Source organism: Molothrus aeneus, chromosome 2 (genome assembly GCF_037042795.1).
Source record: "Molothrus aeneus isolate 106 chromosome 2, BPBGC_Maene_1.0, whole genome shotgun sequence".
NCBI classification, from domain to species: domain Eukaryota; kingdom Metazoa; phylum Chordata; class Aves; order Passeriformes; family Icteridae; genus Molothrus; species Molothrus aeneus.
Genome location: NC_089647.1, coordinates 29542322 through 29564530, shown reverse-complemented (window position 1 = coordinate 29564530; position 22209 = coordinate 29542322). Strand labels below are relative to the sequence as shown.

The 22209-nt window shown below is 42.7% G+C and overlaps 1 protein-coding gene across 8 annotated transcripts in view; it reads right to left on the bottom strand.

Moving 5' to 3' along the window:
* Nucleotides 1-19330: 19330 nt before the first annotated feature.
* Nucleotides 19331-22209, bottom strand: part of RIMKLB (ribosomal modification protein rimK like family member B) — a 50575-nt gene continuing 47696 nt past the window's right edge. For 5 of the 8 annotated variants that reach the window (XM_066572264.1, XM_066572263.1, XM_066572266.1 and 2 more), the window contains 2 exons: nt 19787-19852; nt 19331-19535 (listed from right to left, as the gene is read on the bottom strand). The gene's annotated coding sequence lies outside the window, so the exon portion shown is untranslated. Of the gene's footprint in view, nt 19536-19707; nt 19853-21563; nt 21700-22209 lie in introns of all 8 variants that reach the window. The other 3 variants (XM_066572270.1, XM_066572268.1, XM_066572269.1) reach the window with 3 other exon arrangements.

The following is a 22209-nucleotide window of genomic DNA, read 5'->3' as shown; positions in this document are numbered from 1 at the left end:
AGCAAGAGCTGCCCCCTGCACACAGCAGTGTCCTCACTGGGGACAGAGCTCAGGAGCACTGGATCAGATTAGGGGGGTTGTGGATCTCCTCAGCCTGTCTGGCTTGAGAATGGATCAAATCCTTCCATGAGCATAAGGAAGCAGCACTGCCACCAGCCAGCAACCACTAATGAGCTAATGAGCTAATGACTTTTCTTTCCCTGCACACCACGAGGAAAATGGAAACAAATACTGGCCCACAGAGGTCTCCACCAGTGCCCTGCAACACTCATTAGTCATGGCATCATCTACAAGGGGGGAGCCTCAGGAACAGCTTCCATTTCTTCATTATTCTGGGTCTGAAAGGTCTGGCATCCAGGGATACAGCCTTTTGGTTCTGCTTTTGAACCTGAGGGTCGGGTTAAAACTCATAAATTAAATATGTGGGACGTCTTGTAAGCACTGATGGCAGCCTGTACAGTGGATAGTCAATTGTCCTGGTTAACCAGTTTGGCCTCCAGAAAAGCACAGTCACCACATAAAGTGCGTGCTGTGAGCAGTCCACAAACTTCATCTGAGTCTTATGTGAGACAGCCTGAGCTGAGATGTACAAGGGACTGTCCTAATAATACAGGCAGCTACAGTTCTGTGCCTGGAAATATTTCCCAGTGCTGTTTAACAGTGCCAATGCAGCCTAAGCTTTCCATACCTGCGTCCCAAGACGATGTTATTCAAGCAATCAGTGGGGATCTCTTCACCTGGCAAAAACAGCAGGATGCACAGAAATGGTCAGCTAACTCAGGAGCCCTGCTCCCAAGGCTCTCCACAGTCTGTTCCCAGATGGAGTTGGGAAGACTGACATGCATCATGAGGGCTGCACATTATGTACAGGATGTTAGTGCTAACTAGTATTGCCTTTGTCTCAAGTGAACATCTCACTGTTCAGTTGATTGAGATAACTGGCCAGAGGCTGAGAGAAGTCAACTCTGAGTTGGTCTAAATCACTGTTAGGCTCCTTGGCAAGGGAGACTAGACACTTTTTATTTAAAAGAACACATTCTCCCCATTCTTGTCTCTTTGTGTCCTTCTCAAAGAAAGAGGTCAAATTACGGAGAGTGTCAGTCACAGAATGGGTCAGATTGGAAGGGACCACAGTGGGTCACCCGGTCCAGCCTCCCTGCTGAAGCTGATTCCTCCCAGAGCACATTGCAAAAGGTGTCATCTAGTCAGTTTTCAAATATCTCCAGTGAGGGAGATTCCACAGCCTCTCTGGGCAATCTGTTCCAGTGCTCATTCACCTGCACAGTAGGAAGTTCCTCCTCATATTTGTGTGGAATTTCCCGTGCATCTGTTTCTGTCCATTGCCTCTTTTCCTATTGCTTAGCACTACTGAAAAGAGTCTGCCAGGCAAACTTACAAATTTTTTGTCTAAAACCAGATTTTCCTACAAAAAGCATGAGCCAGATCGATCACAAATCACAGCCAGAGAGGTCCAGATGCTGGCAGATTTCTGGCAGGAGCTGCACCCACTGGGCCAGCACTGGGGAGATCTCTCTGACCCTGTCCCACCATGCCCTCCTACCGTGTTTGCCCAGGTGTGCTCTCTATTCCTTGTTTAGCTTTGGCAAACCTGGCTTTTGGTCACATGAACATACATTTGAAGGATCTGTATCAAAGGCAGTGACTGACAGCTGCACAGGTGTCACAAACTCAAAGTCTCTGCAACAGAGAAAGCAAAGCAAGGTTGTGCAGCCTTTCTAGTTCTTCATTTTCTTTCTCTAAATAGGCACCAAGAAGGCCTTTGTGACAGAAATGTTGAGCCAAGATTCCCATGGGGAGTAAGGGATCTATTCCTCCTGAAAACACACTTCAGCTGGAGCAAAGAACATTGTCCATACTGGCAACGCAAACCACATAGAAACCTCTTCTCCACAGTTAAAACCTGAATCAAAAACTGAAAAGGAAGAAGGGAAGTCTCAATAAAGGTCATATATATGATAAATTGATAACATTGTCCATGGTTCAGAATGAGGAAAAGGACCTTGGAAATCACTCCTGTGTTCTAATATCTTTGAAGAAAATAAAAAGGCAGTGGTTTCAGTGAACTGCATGAGGAGAGTACTGGAGAAGTACCCATATCTGCAGAGCACTTTGATAGGAGACTGTGCAGAGGGCAGGAAGTCCTCACTTTCTTTGAAGAAGCACATCTGTTGGAGAGTCTGTAGTGCAGAGTAATTCATCAAAGCAACTGAATCACTCTTCATCCTCCTCTAGACACTTATCACCAATGTCATACAGGCCTTGGGCCTCCTCTGCTCATGCTCCTCATCACTGACATTTCCAACTCGCCTCTTACACACACACATGCTTACTCCATAACTGCTGTGTAGCAAAGACAATGAGATTTGTTATCCTTGTGTTCTGATAGTGAAGTAAACTTTTGCATTAAGGATATTTCATAGTTCGTGTAAGGTTCATAACAATCTGCCAGGCCTTAGTGCTTCTGCAACCTGACTAGCATCCATGACATAATGGAATCCCTTTAAAGAATCTCTCCACAATGGCAAAGTAGACTGCTGCACTCTCTTTCTGCTGCCTTGGCAGCAGATTTGTCCATTGCACCAAAACCAAGCAAGGAGCTGAGAACACACCTGGACAAACACAGCAGAAGGAGCAGGAGCTGACTGGGTCAGAAAGCTTGAAGGCAACATAGTGTAAACTGTTCTATGCCTTTCTCAATGCTTGGCCCCTATACTAAGATCATTCAAAGAGCTGCAAATATTTTTTTTTCTTTCTTCTTTTTTTCCCAGCTTTTAGACTGTAGGCTTTAATTTCTTTAGTTGGAATTCAATTTGGGCAATTTCAAATTATGCCCAAGGGATTTTGGAAACTGTCATAAGATGTGCTCAAACCACAGGCAAGGCATGGATCTCTCTCCAAAGAACACATGTGAACCCTGAGACCTGCAACTTTGCATACTTCTCACAAAAGGGAGCAGTAACTAGAGCACCAGCTAACACTCAGAAAATCCACACATGCCATTGAAAGAGTCCAATCCCTTCTGAACCTCCTTGGCCCAACACCAAACCCCTGGCTCTTGCTTCACCTCTCTTACTCACCCCACCAAAGGGAAGAAATCTCAGAGCACTCTGGGCATAGTGACTTCTCTTAACCACAACATCCTGACTTGTCTGGTCATCAAGTAGATAAGCACTCATAGAAGTTGAAAATCGTTTACAAATTGATAAATTGGCTCAGCCAAGCCCACAACAATGTCCAGATCTTAACACAGTGTCTTAGGAATCATCTCTAGTCTTAACAAAGAATCAAAACCCAAAATGGACCCTAGTGGTAAAGTTTGGGGTCCTACATAAAACAAGTCCAACCTTGAAAAACTGTGGTGAGGATTTTACTGCTTGTAATGTATTTGTGGGAAGATTTGTCAGGTCTTAGGCTAGATTCTTAATTTTGACCAGGCCACTTACTTACTTTCTCAGTTGACTGGCAACTTTGATTACATCCAATGAACTGCTCAGTGGAAAAACCTAACAAAACTCATCTTCTACGGGAATAGTTCTCGCAAACTGACCTGAGACATTGCAGAGACGAAACCAGACCCCAGGATAAAGGCCTGCAGGACTAAAGAAAAAAAAAATCATGCAATTTTACAGTCTCAGGTTCAGACCTTAGAACCAGTTTTCCATGTTCACTTGCATTATTCACTACCCTGCTGTAGTGACACCCCACCTGGAATGCTCCATCCAGTTCTGGGGACCCTGTTACAAGAATGACATTCACCTCCTGGTGCAAGTCCAGAGGAGGCCACCAAGCTGATTAGAGGGCTGGAACTCCTCTACTATGGAGACAGGCTGAGAGAGCTGGGGTTATTCAGCCTGGAGAAGAGAAGGCTCCAGAGAGACCTTAGAGCAGCCTCCCAGTACCTAACTGGAGCTTATAAGAAAGGTGGAGAGAGACTTTTTAGCAGGGCCTGGAGTGACAGCACAAGGGGCAAAATTTTAAACTGAAAGAAGGTAGATTTAGTTTGGACATAAGGAATAAATTTTTTACCATGAGGGGGTTGAGACACTGTTTTGTTTTAGAATAGAATCAAGTAATTACAGTGAAAACGTTAATAAAGCTCTACACATTTCCTACAATGTCTTAAAGGCAGACTATTGAGTAAGCAAAAGTCAGTGGTGAATGCCCAGAAAATGCTTTACAAAAGTGTTCTGCCAGTTTTTAACAAGAGAGGTCTGTTCATGCCTCCACAAAATATTTCCTTTTTTTTTCCTGTTTATTCACCTGGTTCAAAGTACTGACTAGCTTATTCAAATTGAAAAGGCCTTTGGGGACTGCAACAGCATGGAAATTTCTTTTGCCCTCCATATCTGCAAATAGGAACTAGTTGTGAGGAGCTCAGCTCTATGATTTCTGAAACACCGAGGAACACATTGACCAGAAAAAGAGAGAGGAAAAAAAATCAATCCGTTAATTATTTTTTGAGAGATAAATCTTGCCTTGTTTAAATTGAATCCATGTAAATGTCACATATGTTTAGACAAGCTTACTTTCAGTGAATCCAAAACATCTAAGGTAGCTTTATTTACTGATGAATTTTAGGTGCTGAGGGATTTGTGCAGTAATTGAAGTCTAGATTCCATTAAGCTGTACAGGAATGAAATGTGGAATGAAAAAAAAATATATTTATCTAATTATACTCTTGTCATGAAAAACTACAGAAAGTGAATGCTCTAAAACATTAACCTAGCAGGGCTGATCAAACATGCACAGCCACAGTACACTCTTTTGGATAGCAAAAATAGGTTTAAAAGGTAACGTTGACAATATTTGTTCAGTGTGTACTGGTTACCAGCTCAAAAGAGGATGAAATTGATTAAATAAAGGCTTCTTATTTGCTCATTGAAATCTATTTAATCAAATAATTTATAGCATTTCAATTGGCATCAGTTGACCTCAGAAACATTGCAGTTGTGGCTCCAGCTCTCTACCCAGCACTGAGACCTGCTGTCTATTGGTGAGGGGCTGGGAACAGAGTCAGAGGAGGAAAGAGGGATGGAGAGAGAGAACTTTAGAGCTAGGACAAAGACAGGAGGAAGTCAGGGCCTAATCAGCCAGATCTAACACTATCCCCCCTCCTAGAGTCCTTCCCCAGCCCACCGAGACACACCTTCCTCAGTTGTGCCGCCTAATTAAAAGGTGTTCCTGCATTCAAAAGGATGCAGTGCCCTTCACTTCAGAAGCAACTTTCCATACTTCCAACATCCTTCTCAAGGTCAAGGACTCTCTGAAGATCTACAAGCCTGTCATTCCCACTACCTGGAAAAGAAGTGCAGTGCATGTCCGGTTGAAAACTCCCCTCTCTGGAAATCTTTCCCATTCCTTCATCATCTCTTGATGCCATGAAAATACAATGAGATCAGACAACAAGAAGTGCAGCTGCAAAGAAGTGCACCTGGGGATATCCAAACTATCTATCTTTGCACAATGAGTGCAAAGGTCACAGCTAGTTACTGTGCCTGGAAGAAGAGGAGAACCAACAGCGCGAAGGGGTGGAGAGATGCTGTGGTGTCGGAAACCAGGAAATTCCTCTGGCTGCCCTGGAGGACTCGAGCCCCTGCCCAGGGGGCTCAGAGACCTTGGCACAGAGCCCAAGACCCGTGTGCCTTTGATTTAGCCCTTGGAAAAAACAATTACCAACCTTATATGAAGAATTACAAGCCACAAAAATTTAAGTAGAATGATACTGAATTTATCATGGGGTGAAAAATAGATTTTTGAAGTTTTTAGAATGGGGGCTTGGGGTCCCAAGATGGAGGAATTTGGGTGTGCCTTATCCTTTTTCCTTCTTCTTCTTAGCCTCCATCTTCTGCTGTGATGTTGGCACTGTGGGATAGGACAGCTGACTGTTTCCAACAACCACCTCCAGGGCTGTCTGAGCTAAGCACAGAGCACAAAAGCTGCAGTCAGGACCACTTTTACCATTGCCCACAGCATCTTGGTTTTGGCCACCACTGCCTCATGCACAAGTCCCCCTACCACTTCTCCCAGAGAAGAAGTGATGTGCAGGGTCAGGATCACAATCCATGCAGAGCCCCTGCTGCAGCACAGGCTAGCACCCAAAGCACGCCCCTGGCTTTGAGGAGTCTCCTGGGGTGCTGCACTGTGGCTGCAGGTGTAAATAGCCCCTCTGACAGTATGTGCCCAGATCATTCACATGATTCCTACGTGCAAACTCCTCTTGAAAAGAAAAGTGAGGAAAAGAAATAAAGACAGACACCAGCTATGCAGAGAGAGCATGACTTGCTGAGCGTGAGATTCATCCTGGCCATCTTTAAGCAGGTACATCTGAACTAATCCTTTAGGCCTTCTGTGACATCATGGCAGTGACTAGCTATTCCTTGTAGGGAAAATCCTGTGGCAAGCAGAATGAGCTTTCACTATCCTTCTCCTCTGTTTCTACCTTACAAAGAACAGGAAAGAGAGGGTGAAACTGGAGAGGAAAAATTGTATCTACTCAAGTAGCTCTATGAAAAATTTCTCAGCACAAGACTGCTAGTCGCTTTTCAAAACCCCTGCTACAGTCCCCCCCAAAAAAGTTTTGCTAAATCACAAAAATGTCCACCTTCTCCTTCCTTTAGGCCTTTTGGCTGCACTATCTGTGGGGGGAAAAAATCTCATAACTGCTCTTTGTGGTTCCCATATCACATTATATCCAACTATGTACACCTACTGGGCACCTACCATTATCCTCAGCCCTCTAAGTGAAGAATAATACATGAACACTCAAACCAAGCTGCCAGGCTCCTTCCCTTCCTCTTCCCATGGTATTCCCTGTGCCTTTGCTATGCTTCTGCCATCAGACCTTTCATCCAACATCTATCCAAAGCTGTAAAGCACTTGAGGTGGGAAAAATTCCTGAATATTACCAGGTAGGTGCTCTCAGCAAGCCAAGTTCTGTCTAAAACTCACCAGTACAGCAGAATAACTTCTGTGCTGTGGCTGCTATTCCCAGTGAGCCTGAAGTGGCAGAAGATCACAGGCATGGGGTTTGATGGCTCATTTAGGTGAGATTTATCAGACAGCTCAAAGGTACAGATTGCCTCACCTAGGAAACATGATTCCAAGACACACAGAGCACAGTGTCCTGGGATCTCTCCCAGATACCTTGATTTGGGGGAAATCAGATTGTCACCAGGAATCAATTCCATCTGGCCTCACAGCTCCGACTTTTCAAGTGTGCCAGTGTGATGCTGGAGAAGCCAGGCCACAGTTTGAGGTTCTGTCACTGTTAGGCCCTGCATGGGGCAGGCGGGACAGACTGAAACCTTTTCAGATGCTAATAACCCCCAAAGAAACAGCAAGATAACTGGGAAAGAAAAGAGTAAACAGTTAAGCAGCTGAATGAAAAGCTCGTTCAGCCAGAGGAAAGCAGTTGCTGGAATGAGGCTGTTCAAAGAGGAGGCTGCAAAAAGTTGAGAGAGAACAATGAAAACAATTATCCACTGCTCAGAATGAGCCTTTTCTGAATATTATCTACAGATTTAAATTTTGGAGGGTCTACTGCTTGCTGAGATTCACGTAGTAAAAGTAAAATTCTGTTTTATTGATGTATGCAGGTTATTTTCTATTCATCTGCCCTCTAGTAGGTGTTACAGCAGCCTGGAAGCTCCAGGATTCCAACAAAAGTTGCTTATATCCCTCTTTTTGCATTCTGAATGTACACATATGCCTAGACCTATGATTTCCTTTGTGGCTTTTTTTAAGTGTTCTTGCATATTTGCACAGCACCATAGCCTTGAACGACCACTACTGCAATTTTCCAGTCACAAATATTTGGAAATCAAGATGTTGTTGGAGTTTATAACAGGGAAGCTCCTCTTTCAACATGCTTCAGCCACAGCTAATGAACCAAGGAACACAAGTTTCAGAAATAAGTTCTGTTTCTGGGTATTGACAAGTCCATACCAGCATATCTGATTTTCCCTGTCCTTGCGTATCGGTAGAGTGATTTCTTGGAAGTATCCTAAGAACCACGGGAAGAGTTCAAGAAAGTTTTAAACCCCATTGCAAGGCTGACAGACACAGTCCCCACCAGCTGTTGAATGCTGTTTGGTTTTTTTGGTTGTTTTTTTTTTAAAAAAAAAAGCTTGCAAATAGGTATATGAGTCTTTCTCTTAACTTTTTACTTCTGCCTGATTCTCTCAGCTAAACAAAACTGGAGGCTCTGAAAATGGTTCTACACTTCTCACTGGCACCCTAATTCCATACTGTGTTCCCAGTGTGTCTCCAAGCATGTTGTAAAATACCAAGAATATCTGTCCAGCCTAAATGATCTCTTTTGTTTCAACTTGTGTACAGGGACTTGGCATTCAGGCCCATAGGACATTAGAGTTTCCATGAATCCACATTTCACCATTTAATTTATTTTAACATGCAAGCAGCTCTGCCAGAACTCCCTGAGGATTTCCAGTTTAATGTGAGGCAGGACAGTGAGAAACACAGATAAAAGTCAGAAAGGCCAGAGAGGGGCAGATAAGATTATACCTTTTTACAACGCTTTTTTTTTTTTGCCTTGGTTTTACCTTCATAAAAAGAGCATGAATTTCAAGACAGGGAAGCGGAGTCACAAGCTAGAAACTCTATGAAAGTTGTTAAGATCAAGGTAGCAGAAAAATGTTTAGAGTAAAGCTAAACAGGCAGAGTAGGTAAAGCTGAAGGGTGATGGGAAATTCAGGGTGAATGTCAAGAAATCCTATTTAGCAATAGGATTTCCCAGCAATACTGGTAAGAGCAATAAAAGCCATTAAGAAAACTGCCCCTTCATTATTTGAGATGCAGACCCTATCCTGAAGTTTTTTTAAAAACATTTGAGTCAAAGTGTGGTCCACTCAAAGACCCTCGTGTGTTTTATGACAGGTCCCCAAGACCACATGCCAGGAGCAATTGATGGGATGTTTTGCTCACAGTGTCTCTTTGCACATCTTTTTCCCTGAGCTGCCTTTTCTCATTCTTTAATGTTTTGTCCTTTGCCTTCTCTGCCTCCACTTCAGATCTCCTTAGGAGACAAACCTAGCAGGCAACAGGTGGAATAAAATTTCTGACAAACTGGGATTCCAAGAAACCTCCACTGAACACTTAACCACATAGTTTAAGGCAAGAGTCCCACAATGACTGCAAATAAGCTCTGGGAACTTTATATCAATTTCCCAGGGTTGTTCCAGCATATGCAGGGAACTGTGGCCATCTTGCCTTACATGTCCTGTCTCCAGCATCTCCAGGTGCTCTTTGCTCTGAAATTGTTCACAGGCACTGTGATGGCCGTAGGGGAGAGTGGAAAGTGCTTGAACTATTGGCTGTTTGCATTGAACACCTTGTCTCTACAAAGTAAGGCACCCAAAAAGGGGAGGGAAAAAGGACTCACAGACCCTTCTAAGAGAGCATTCATATACACTTTGCTGCCATCAGTCATGGGTACAAGACATAGAGTTTCATTGCTGACATGGTACTTGTAGCTGGCATCACTGTCTTCCCTTGTGATGTCTAAAAGCTGCATGTTCCTAAGGACAGGTAATTTCTTGAGTAGCTTTCCTTAATTCAGAGAACCTAAGTCCATTGCTTTTCATCCAAGACTTTGCCTGAACAAACTATTGATAATTTTACAGTTTAATTTCAGTTGGGACTTAGAAACTACAAAGGCATGCTCAGAAATTGCAGACAACAGACTTGGAAAACAGACAGCTCTGAAGGCAAAGCACTTCTCTGCCTCAAAGCAAAATGAGATCAGCTGCAGACAAATAATGAGATGTTGAATCAATTAACAAGAACAAAAGATGTTTTTGAAGTCGGACAACAACATCAGATAATAAAAACCAAGGGAGCATTTTACTATAGAGATCTTTGCTGGGCTTTTAGAATCCTCTTTCTCCTCATCTATGGCATAAGTAAAATACCTGGCACTTGGGATTTCTGCCCAGAGCTGGCTCCGCTCAAATACTGAAATGTGGATAATCAGGAACTGTTGGGCAGCTTGCTCCCTAGGAAACATCTGCTTTCCGGAGTAAAGGAATGTCACTAATATAGCTGTGCCTTGCAGGCAAACATGCCCTCTCTACACAAAGGCTGAGCAGTTGCTGTTCCAGAAGGGATTACCTAAGGAGATTCCACGATTGTGGCTGCAACTTTTACTTCTGGGCACACTTCTGGGGTTCATTCCACGTGTGCAATAACCATAGGGTGTGTTTGCACACACGTAGACCATGCAAAATCTGTTTCTTACATAGGCCAGAAATTACTTGAGAGTCCAGGTTAACTCTAAGCACAACTGTAGCACCTCATTAAGGTTCCTTCTCCTCGCTGTAGCCAGCTGGTTTCAGCTGCAGTTACTGGCTCTGGATCACATTCTCCAGGGCTGCATTTTCCTTGCACCAAACACTTTGAAAGCTTCTGCCACAAAGTGCAGGCTTTCCCAAGTATGAAGGTAGGGAGCTCTAACACTGAATTTCAACATCAAAATTTCCCAGAGATCCTTCCTTATACCTGGCTCTTGTTGGAACTGCAACTTGGAAACAAGCACAGGCTCTCTCAGAACGTGCTGGAGTTTAAGAGGTTGCTGAAGCCCTTCTGCAGTGCTGACTACCCCACCAAATGTACTATCCCCACACAGCAACTTGGCTAATCCCTTTTTAGCACTCCAAAAATGAGGAGAGATTTTTGCTTCAACAGCAAGAAGCAAATGCCTGTGTTGAGACAGGTATTGGCCTTGTCTGCTCAAAATCTTCACTTCCTTCTCTGCATTACCACTCAATAAGTGAAAGGCAGATGATGCTTAGCTGCAGAAGTGTCAAAAGCAGCACCCAGAGGCACACAAAAGGGGTGGGTGGCTGCAGGACAGCCTGCAAACAGTGACTGTGAATTGCCAGACTTGGCCACAGAACTCTCTCAGAACCAGAACCAGCAGAACTGAGGCTACAGGGAAAGCAGGGAAATAAATTATTGGGAAATTTATATATACAGCCAGAAGCCAAGGAAGAGAAAACCATTCAAAGGTGGGGGACAAGGAGTTCTCAGCCTAGAAACCAGTGGGAACAGGGAAACAATTGTGCTGAACCACCTCTATGTTCAGCTACAACTTCTCAAGCACCTGCAGACACACAGGAGCTGCACACACAGCAATTTAGAAATATTTCTGCATCAAGGATAATGTGTGCCTGTGAGAATCTACAAAATCAAAGGGTTTTGCCTCATACATTTTTGTCCCACCCCCAAGCAACAAGGAGTAGAATAACCCTTTCTGTCTTCACTTAATTTCTTATTTCCCTAGAATGTTAAAGTCACAGGCCAACTACAAGAAGATGTGTCATGGGATTTTCACTTGCTGAAAACCAGTAATAGATCAGTAAGTCTTGGAATTCAAAAACAAACAATTTTTTTGTGGATCCCACTTATGGTAATGAACTACAGCCTGGTCTTGGCAGCGCACTGAGCTGGGAGTTCACCTGAATACTACCCTCCCTACAGCTGGCAGGTAATGCTTGCAGCAGTTCTGGAGACTGCTTAGGAGACCATGCAGCAGAAGATTCCACTTGTTTATGGAATAAGCTGTTCCAACTGGATGTGTCTGCTGGCACTTGATCCAAATGTTCTGTGCTGTCAAAAGAAGGTATAATCAAAGAACCTGCTAAGGCGTCTCATTTTGTTTGAGTCTTAGGGCTTAGAATGTCAATTCATAATGGTGTGACAGTTTTGCTTAATTTCAGAATGATTAGGATCACTGGGAAAAAACTCAACTACACAAAACAAACTTAAAAGCAAAGGCATTCCTAAGTCTTGATCATTACAAAAGTCTGACACCATTTTTTTAGATAAATATGGGATTATGTTTCATGGTTCTGAATAGAATACTTTGGAAACTTTGATTTTGACAAACAGTTTGTCTTTGCAAGCTGAAATAATAACCACTAAAAAGTCATCTTTGTTAATAAATAATAGACTGAAGAAGAAAATAGTGGTTCAAACAATGTTTTTGTGAAGGGTTGAAAGACCTGAAGTGCTACAGGGATGAAATCTTCCTGGCTTGGTCTGAGACACTGGATTTTTATTGCACTGGTAAGTAGCAGGCAGATATTGCTATTGAATGTAACTCTCTCCTACAGCAAAATAAGCTCTAACAATGACAAACACTCTGAAGCAACTGAATGTGAAGATTGTCTAAAGCATTTTCATTTTCAGCTTTGAAAAATATTTCCACTTAGTTCTGGCACAGAAGAGCTTTGCTGTAGCATTGTGTAGGTATCTGTAAAACAATTTTGTTTTCATAGATGTCCCTCAGAAATACTCCACACTATAAGCTGAGGAATACTAGTCTTTATGGAACAGTAATTCTGCACCACACTATGATTTTGAGTAGCAGTAATGACTTCTGCTGATTGTGTCAGAGAATATAAACCCCAGAGCTCTCAGGCTTAAACTGACATTGATACCACTGAGCACTGTCTTCTCTACCCCTTCCCTGAACCCCACTTACACTGAGAGGTGCTGTGTAACAGCTAAGGAAATCTCTGAATTACCTGCTATTGATATTGAGCTACTCTGTTAAGAACAAAAGGAAGACAATCTGCATTATCTTAGGTCAGAAGAAGGCCCACCTTGGAGGAGGTAGGTATCTATGGAATACCCAGGGTACTCTAGGTGCTTCAGGATCAAAAGACACCTGCAGAGATCATTCCTGTGTGGAATACAGAGGCTGCCTTGCTTAGATGGTCTGCCAACAGCTTGCCCTCCCTGCAGAGATGCATAGCCAGCGAATTTACTGGATCTATGATATTCAGATCTCAAAACACATTAGCTCTCTAACTTAAATAGTTTCATTCCCTGTGCTTGCTTAATGCTGCCAGATAGTCCAGGCTCTTACACACAGTGCTCTTTTTTTTTTTTTTTTTTTTGCAGAGAGCCAGCTGTATTCTGGGCTGCACCAAAAGCAGTGTGGGCAGCAGGTCAAGGGAGGAGATTCTCCCCCTCTACTCCACTCTCATGCAGCCTGCTGCGCTGCATCCATCTCTGGTACCCTCAGCATAAGATGGATGTGGACCTGTTGTTCAGAGTCCACATCCATTCAGAGAATGCCACAAAGCTGATCAGGAGGCTTGAGAGCCACTGCTGTGAAGACAGGCCAGGAGGGTTTGGATTGTTCAGCCTGGAGAAGAGAAGGCTCCAGTGAGGCCTTAGAGTCCCTTCCAGTACCTAGTGATGCTACAAGAGAGCTGGAGAGGGACTTTTCACAAGCGATAGCATGCAGCGATAGCATGAGAGGAAATGGTTTCAAACTGAAAGAGATCCAGTTTAGATCAGATATTAGGAAGAAATTATTTACTGTGAGGGTGGTGAGACAGTGGAACAGGACAATGGTCAAAGTTTTAAACTGAAAGAGGGTAGATTTAGATTGCATATAAGGAATAAAATCTTTATGATGAGGGACAAGTTTAAATGTTTCTTGGGAGTATGAGAAAGAAGTAGCTTCAGAAGCTTGATTTTGAGGAAAAATACCATCAGCAGTATTAACTCCACACCAGCAGAGGGAAACACAGCCTCAAGAAAACTAACTTGCCCTCTTGGGAGATGTTTTTCACCCATCACATCCACTGAAATGGACTGATTTAGCCAGGGATAAATTAAACCCGTTGTGATGCAGGAGGATATGCTGTCTTATTTCCTGTATTTACTAAGGACACCAACAGAAATAAGTAAAAGAGATCTCTGCTTTAAGATGTATCTGCTAATATGTGATTCAGACATCCTGGGCTTGATTTTTTTTCCATGTTTGTGTTTCCTACTCTCCATTAAGTTAATGGGTCCAATGTGCACTTGGCAAAATAAGATCCAAGTCCAGCACAGTTAGAAGTGACTTAGGGAGGTTGGAATTCACCTCTTCCACTACAGAAGATGCCATTTAAACACCAGTCCTTGGTAGGTGCCTGTGACAAAACCACAGCTGGAAACAGACACGATTGGCAGCTCTTCTGACATGCCAGTGAGAAAAACAAACCCTGCTGGCCCACACCCTCTCCATGCAAAAGACAAGTGCAGGGTTAGGATAGGTTTTATCAGAAGTTCAGTGACAGGGCAGCACTGCTGCCCCGAGGAGGTGTATCCAAAACTCTGGGCGGGTTTCCAGAACCAGTGTGGAAGACAGGAATTGCAGAAAAAGCTTCCAAGAGTAGCATTGCATATGAGCATGAATTTCACCTCTCTGATAGCACTTCACCATTCTGGGCTCACAACAGCTGCTTCCAAATCCCTCCAAACCAGCTTGCTTCTCATCCTCACTGTTCCAGCTCCTAAGGGTTACATCTGTTAAAGGACACTTCCAAAACCACGTAATTAAAAGATGCTGAACTCCTCCAGGCAACCAAAGCAACACATTATGACCTGCTTGCCAGCTCTACAAACAAAACAATGCACCACAGTGTGTTCTGCTCCAAGGGATACTGAATGCAGTGACATTAAACACCAATCATGTGGGCTAGAGGAAAGAGATGGAAATTTAATCAAAAGTTTATGGTTATGACTAGTAATTTTGCAAGACTTGGATGCCTTAAAAACATGTTCAAAAATGGGTCTGCAGTGTCCTCAGTGCTAAATTCCTGGGGCTGCATCCTTGCTTTTGTTGCTGGCATCTTCAGCTGCACACAGCTCACTGGGGGCTCCCTTCATGACAGAAAACTGCTCCTAAGCCTGGGCAGGTGGGTCCCTGCTGCCCTTCCTGTCACTGCACAGTTGCTCAAGAACAAACATTTCGACCTGCAAGCGTGGTGTGACTCTGGCAGTAATTCCCTATAGGAAGGTGAAAAACAGGATGCATGCAAAGAATAGTGGCCAGTCAACAGACAGAATCTTGGTTGTTTTTCATCTCTCTCCATCCAAAGGACTCTACAGCACAATGGATAGCTGTCACTGCACCACGGATGAGTTACAACTCATAGCTACTGACATGCTCTCTTTCTGTCTCCTGTAACATTTGCCATCTGCTTTGGCTATTTGCCTTCCAGAGTAGGCTCATCTTTGGTACAGTCTATAGTAACACGTGCTGAATGCCAGCTTCATCTCAATGAGTGACTAAACTTTCAAGGAAACGCAGCTAACTCAGATGGTGTAAAAACCAGAAGGGGCTCCACACCAGTGATGCAAAACTGCCTCGCACAAAGGGACATTAACCACGGCCCACAAAACCGAGCAGAAAAATGTAATTCTGTGCCCCAACCCCATCCTTTCAGGTGAGGTAACAGATACATAAATATCTTTAAAACAACGGCCAGTCTCAAGACCTTAATTTGGTTGCAGGAGAGAAATCTGCAACTGTTAAAAACTGTTGACCTTGGAAATTAAAGCAAGAAAGCCTTCTACCAAATCACAATGCAAAAAGATACCTTAGTAGAGCAATGGGAGGAACAGGAATAGAGCTTAGACAGGAAAGCATCAGTAGGAACCTTTCTTATCCTTTTGCCCCTACACCAAACAGTTACCTGCATCCAACCAAGGCTGGACTCCTTTAATGTCTCCCACCTGAAGTGACTCCATGTGACAACTGATGGTATCAGAACCAGCACTGTTATAACAGAAAGTTGCACACATACTCCTAACTAAATCTGGAAATTTAGATACTGAAAACACTTTCTTTCCTTCCCTCTACTGGGCCTCCTCTCCTATTTCAAGGGTTGCTTGTTCCAGAGTGAAGTCTCATAACTGGGCTGCAATTCTTCATTTCCATTCACTGCTCACAAATTCAGCTGTTTTCAAAATACATGAGCTGTTACTAAGACTGGGCTAAGAACAGAGATCCCCAATCCAAGACATAAAAGTATTCAGCCTGCAGAGAGCACTTTGAATGATTCTGAGAGCACTTCTTCCCTCAGAGTCTTACCTTGCATACAGGACCACAGAACGCTGTGCAGAGGGATGTTATAGGGAAGATTAGGCAGATATTCTTCCCTGTAACACAGCACTGTCCACAAGTCTGGACAGAAGGCACTAGAAAACCGTGGAGATTGGTTTTTTATTTTTTTCAAAAGCACGAGTTCTCCACCCTCCCTCATCTCCACAGGAATGTGACTTCTGGTCCATTCGTGACATCACAGCTGTAAGGGATACTGTCCCTTCCTTCCCTGCTTCCTATTATCAGACTGTTAGGGACAACTGCTGTTACTGCTAAGCTGCTGAACATGGATGGTTACCAGGAATGCTAGAGAGCAGCCCCCCAGTCTTTTCCCTTGGAAGAACATCACTGTATCCCTGTCTTTTTCTCCTGATTCTTGGGGGCTGTAGGGAAGAAGCAGCAGGTTCTTCCCTAGAGACAGCTCCAGCAGCTGCTATATACGCCCTCCAGGAAGGAAAAGATGAGCAGAACTAGAAGGAAGATTTTTGCCTTCATTAGAAATCTTCAGAAGTGTTGTTATAAAATATACAAAATATTAATTAAAATGCTGATAAAAATATAGAGGTGTATTCCATCTCTGACAGAAATTCTTCCTAATGTGTTTAACCTGATTTTGGAGCCCAGTACTACTTGCTCAACTCCCTTCCACCAACTGGGATAGCAGATCCAAAGCAGATGAGGGCCAACATTCAGGAGACCAAGGAGCCTGCCTGAGTCTCAGCACCAGGCACATGTGCAAAGCACAGAAGAGCACAGCAGCAGTGACCCAGTGATGGCTGGTCTCCATGGCTGGCCCATGTCTAGGCTGAAGTGCCCAAGCCAGGAAGCAGTGTAGGGGTGAGCTTATCAGCCTGTGCTTATCAGACTGGCCTGTGCACCACCAGCTAAACTAAGGGGGTCAGTGCAGGGGAAAGAAGCACACAGTGGCAGCCTCTCTCTCAAGGATTCCACCCTTGGGGCTTTTGAGGTGACCTGGTCGTTGCACTGCACGCTCTCCCTTCTCAACATTACCATCACAGCAGGCCAGCCTCCAAAGCTGTGTCTGGAAAAACACTGAAGTGATGACAGCATGGAATGACAGGGTCAGAGAGATGATGATGCAATGTCTGATTCCAAACCTAGATTTTGCAGACCACCTAGAGGTAAATGCACAGTGATAAACCAAGTTGTCTAGACAGGGAAAGAGTGGATTGGAGAAGCAACCAAGGTGATAAGGCAAAATATAAGGAAAATGACCCAGAAAAATAAAAGAAGACAGTGGTCAAGACATAGCTGTCTGTTTACATCATGCACAACTGGGAATGCAGTCCAGACAAGTTACAGAGGTTTTCCAGATCTAATGCTAAACAAAATCACAACCTCTCTCCAAGTCTGGCCTCAATACAAATATACCCCACCCCAAGATCTCATCACACTAAACAAAGCAGAGTTTTAAAAGTACTCCACTTCTGTGGCTGGCACAACAGCGCAATTCCAATTAACAGGAAATGCAGACATGCAAAAGGAACTCTTTACACCCTGATCATCACAGCACAGGTCACTATTATCACTACTGAACTATTATTACTCTGTTTCACTATGCTGTACAAGTAATATCACAATATCATACCATGAATATCCAATTACTATTTAATTGTTGATACCCAGTACCTAAATTCTAAGGAAGATAAGAAAGACAAAGGAAAGCAAAACTTTACATGACACCAACAGGTTCTTGACCACAGCTCTAGAATTTGAGCTTTTAAGTGGATTGCAGGACCAATCCCTCTCAACAAAGAGATAGATGAGTGCAAAAGGCCAGGAACTTTCTCCTCAGTATTGCAATTTGCCAACTTTCACTCACTACTAAGACATGACACAGTGATAAACTTCTTTTAATTTCTATTCTACTTCTAACACATTTAGGGTTGTGAAATGCCAAAAGGAAATGTGTAGTAACAGAGCATTTCTCACTCTGAAAAAAGGAAAACACACTCTTAGAGTAATACAAAGAATGGTTATCTGTGATAGACAGTGAGTAAGAAATATTCTTAGGCTACCATATGTGCGTGTGTGCTTGTGACAAGGATAAAAACATGTGGGGCCAGTTAAGAGCAGAAAAAAGACCAGGGGGGAAAAAAAGAAAAAAAAAAAAAAGAAAGAAAAAAAAGAAAAAAAGAAGAAAAAAAAAAAAAGACTACGAAGGCAGGAGGAGCAAATTTGAGGCAGCAGAACAGAGAACACTGCTGAACACCCACAAAAAAGAAGAGAACTAAAATACATACAGGGCCTGGAAGTAGCTTAGCAAGATGGGATATATGAAACTAAGAAGGAATTTCGAAAGTTCTCAGCTGTTCTACTTTTTAGGCATGAAATATTAAGGCAGAAAAGCACTTAAGGAAGCATCAGCATACGCATCAGCACACAAACAGGCACTGAACCACAAGAAATGAAATGTCCATTACTGCGTTGGGGTAGCCATTCCACCTGCTCACAGAAGTGCCAGAGGAATGGTGTGACACACAGATTTGCAAAAAATCCAACCATAATCTGCAGCTACTGGAGCAAAGGCATAGCTGCAGACAGGCTACCAGCCACATTTCTAGGTACATTCATGTGTAAATTACTAGAACAAGCACACAGAAAACAGGAATTTAAATTTACATGAAATTAATATCCTGAACACATGAAATGAAAGGAACAGGAAGAATGTCAAGGATAAGAGGTGTTTACTGATAATGTACCAACTCAGCATCTTGAGACAAAAAACCATTTTTTTGCTTCACTTTTGTAAATTTTGTACAAATTTCAAGTAGGCACATCATGAAAATGCCATCACTTGGTGTCTAATCCTTTGCAGTGCTTCACTAACAACAAACCAAGAGAGCCATGTGCAAGACCTATAACCCACGGTAAGATTAGCTGTCTTCAGAAACAACAGATAGTAAGAATGTCCATGCCCATTTCGGTAACAAGCCCTGCCACTGTGGCTTCAAAACCCAAAGGCACATTACCTCTGGTGGGTTAACCAAGTTGCTTCTCTTTTTCTCTAGCAGTCACCAAAGTGAAGTCCATGAAGTACAACATGATCAGTATGGTGACTTCACTTTTGAAACTCAGGAGACTTGTACCCTCAGGGACTTGGGTGAACTCATAACATGACTGATAAAACCAAAGGCCTGATGCTAAATTTTCTAAGGCATTTGGGAAGATTACTCATGTCAATATAAAGCATTTAGAACTCTTAGGAATGAAATTCCTGGAGGAAAAAAATGGTTAATAAAGTGAAGAATACCCAATAGGTTTTACTCTTCTGGCTTAGCTGCAGCTTTGATGCAGTATCAACAGATTTCTCAAGTTAATCAGCCCTTCAAAAAAGGGGAGATGGTGGAAAAGGTACAAAAAAAGAATCTCACACTCTCATTAATTACAATTCAACTTTTTTATTCAATTCTCCAAGTTAGTGGGACAGGGATCATCATGACTGTTAACACCACATGTGGACATCACTCCATTGCACATCCCTGCTGATCCATCCTTTCTTCCCTTCACTGAGAAGGAGGCATTATCAAAAGGCTAAGTGTCCCCATGAGAGGCAAGAGAAGACCTGCTGCTGCTGTAGAAAAACCTAAAGAAATAAATCATTGAAAAAGTTAGTCTTTGCTCCAAAATATGAACATCAGAAATGCAAGCAGATATCATAAAAAAATCTCTGTATCCGGCACCTATCTGGCTTCCCTGATAGCTGGAACACAGACACACCAAGAACTAAGCCATGGGTACCAAACTCCTCTTCTAACCTTGAAAAAGGCCTTTCCAGATCAAGGAGTGAGATGCAGTGTGGACTGTGCTCTGAAGATAAAATCTAGTTCCTGTTACCTTTCCAGTGGGTAGAGTTCAATCTCTGCACCTGGTGATCCAGCATCTTCCACACGCCTTAGATTCCTGTGGAAATATTTCATGTGGAGGAAAAATTGTGTAAAAGTTTAGCTAAATCAAACTGCAGACTTTTCCTGCCTAGTTCTCCCACTGATAAAACTTCAGTACTTGCCATCCAGTAAACAACCATTTCTATTTGGGCATGGACAAGCACTCCTACATCACACTACAACTGCACTACCCCTCCCATACAATGTTGTAAAGGTCGGTAGGCAGGGTAACTGTAACATTTGTGTTGTTTCTGTCACCTTGTGTTGGTTAGATGCATGAGAAAATATATACACAAGCACACAGAGTTTCCTCCTAACACTCACAAAATGCAAGTTTCAGGCTTAATGCACAATACCACTGAACAGAAAGAATCCAGAGAATAAAGACTACCAGGCAGTGCTCTGCACAGTAGCAGCCAGGAAGGGAAACTGCACACACCCTCTTGGACAAACCACACTTCTTGTAAATGGAATATTTACAGATGAAATATATACAGCTGCACAGTCAGTGTGACATTCCCATTCCTCATCAAGGTGTAACTGAAACATTCATCTGGACTCCTGGCCTCCCACTACATTGACATGACAGAATCAAAAGGATAACTGTGTATATAGCTACTGCTTAGGCTTCTTCCTCTGCTTCAGAGCACCTTCCTGTTCAGTACATGTAACACCATGGACAATTTTCACCTCTTCAGTTTCTCTCCCCCCAAAATGTAACTGTTTTACAACACAGATAAACTAAGCATCAAGGAAGCTCAGCAGTGTCACTGTTTCCAGGAAATCTGCATAGAAGAAATGCATGACTGGCCAAAGACGTAGCAACAACTGAGTTACTGGCTTTTGTAACATGGATCTTCCCTCCTTCTCCAACAACAAATGATAATTTGTACAAGAGGGATTGTCCTAATAAATTCTGGAAATTAGCAATTGTGATAAATTAATTAATTTATTATTTAAATTTATATATTACAACAGTGAATAAGGTTCACATTGGGCATGAGGAGGAATCTGTTCACAGAAGGGTTGTCAAGCATTGGAATGGGCGTGATGAAGTCACCATCCCTGGAGGTGTTTAAGAAAAGACTAGATGTGGCACTCAGTGCCATGGTCTACCTGACAAGATGGTGTTCGTTCAAAGGCTGGGACTTGATTGTCTCAGAGGTCTGTTCCAACCTAACTAATACTGTGATTCTGTGAAATTAGTTTCTTCCTATTAGAACACTTTATTGAAAAAAATTCCAATAACCTTTTAATGAAACATTTCTTTTTCATTCCTGTATTAAAAAAACTCAATTATATTGTAATTTGTCTAACACAAAAATGCTTTTTCTTAGCTGTTCTGCTTCCTATAGAAATGGATAACAGAATTATATATTTAACTGTCCAAACACAGTTCCCTCCTTCCAAATAAGCAAAAAATATCTATTACCCTAAGACAGAATACTGTACATAGCTGCATACAGCAACCTGCCTCCAAATAAAAAAGTAGACACAGAAATTCACATAAATCTTTTATAAGCCCTTCATGCGCAGACTTGGCAGAGCTTAATACAGACATATTACTATGCAGACTGTATATTCTAGTAACACTTGTACTGTTTCTAAAGAGAACAAAGGAGGGATGCAGAAATACCTTGAAAATGCCTTGCATGGGTCAATGTGAATTTTAACTTTTTTATCAGCCTAATCCATCACCTACTATTAAGTCAGCACGAGGAACCTACCTATTTCTTCTTTTCACAAATATCACCCCTTGCCTGCCTGTGAAAGTCTATGACAAGAATGGAAAATAATCTGTCTTCTTCAAATCTCTACCACATCAAAGCTGCAGAAAACAGGATGCTTTGGGGTATGTCACATCTAAAAGAAAAAAAAACAAAACCAGAACTCTTTTGTACTGACAGACACATGGAGAACCGTGGAGGATCTGAAAGTGTTCTAAATGCCTTCCTGTTTATAACAAAAAAAATAAAATTCTTTCCTGACCAGTGACTAAGTCACCTTGGTCTCTGCTCATCAAAAAAGCTGACGTATCTTTATGTGCCTCTCTCTCCTACTAAGCTGAGAAGCAGCAGTTACAGACCCATGTCCAGGGCCAGAGGAACACCCTTCTTACTGTCATGTAAACTCAGTGCAGTTACACCTTTAATCCCATTACAGTTACACCTTTACACCCATTCAAGTAGGCAGGTGCTACATTTAGTTTGTGCATCAATGGAACTTTCAGCTCTTCTCCCCATGATCCAGGTCCCAAGGGCCAGTATGCCTAGCATATATTACATATGGCAAGTCTGGTGAGACTCCTCCTTACAGCAACAGCTGGGAATGCTCAAGATCAGCAAAATCTATTTTCCTGCCTCATTTCTATCT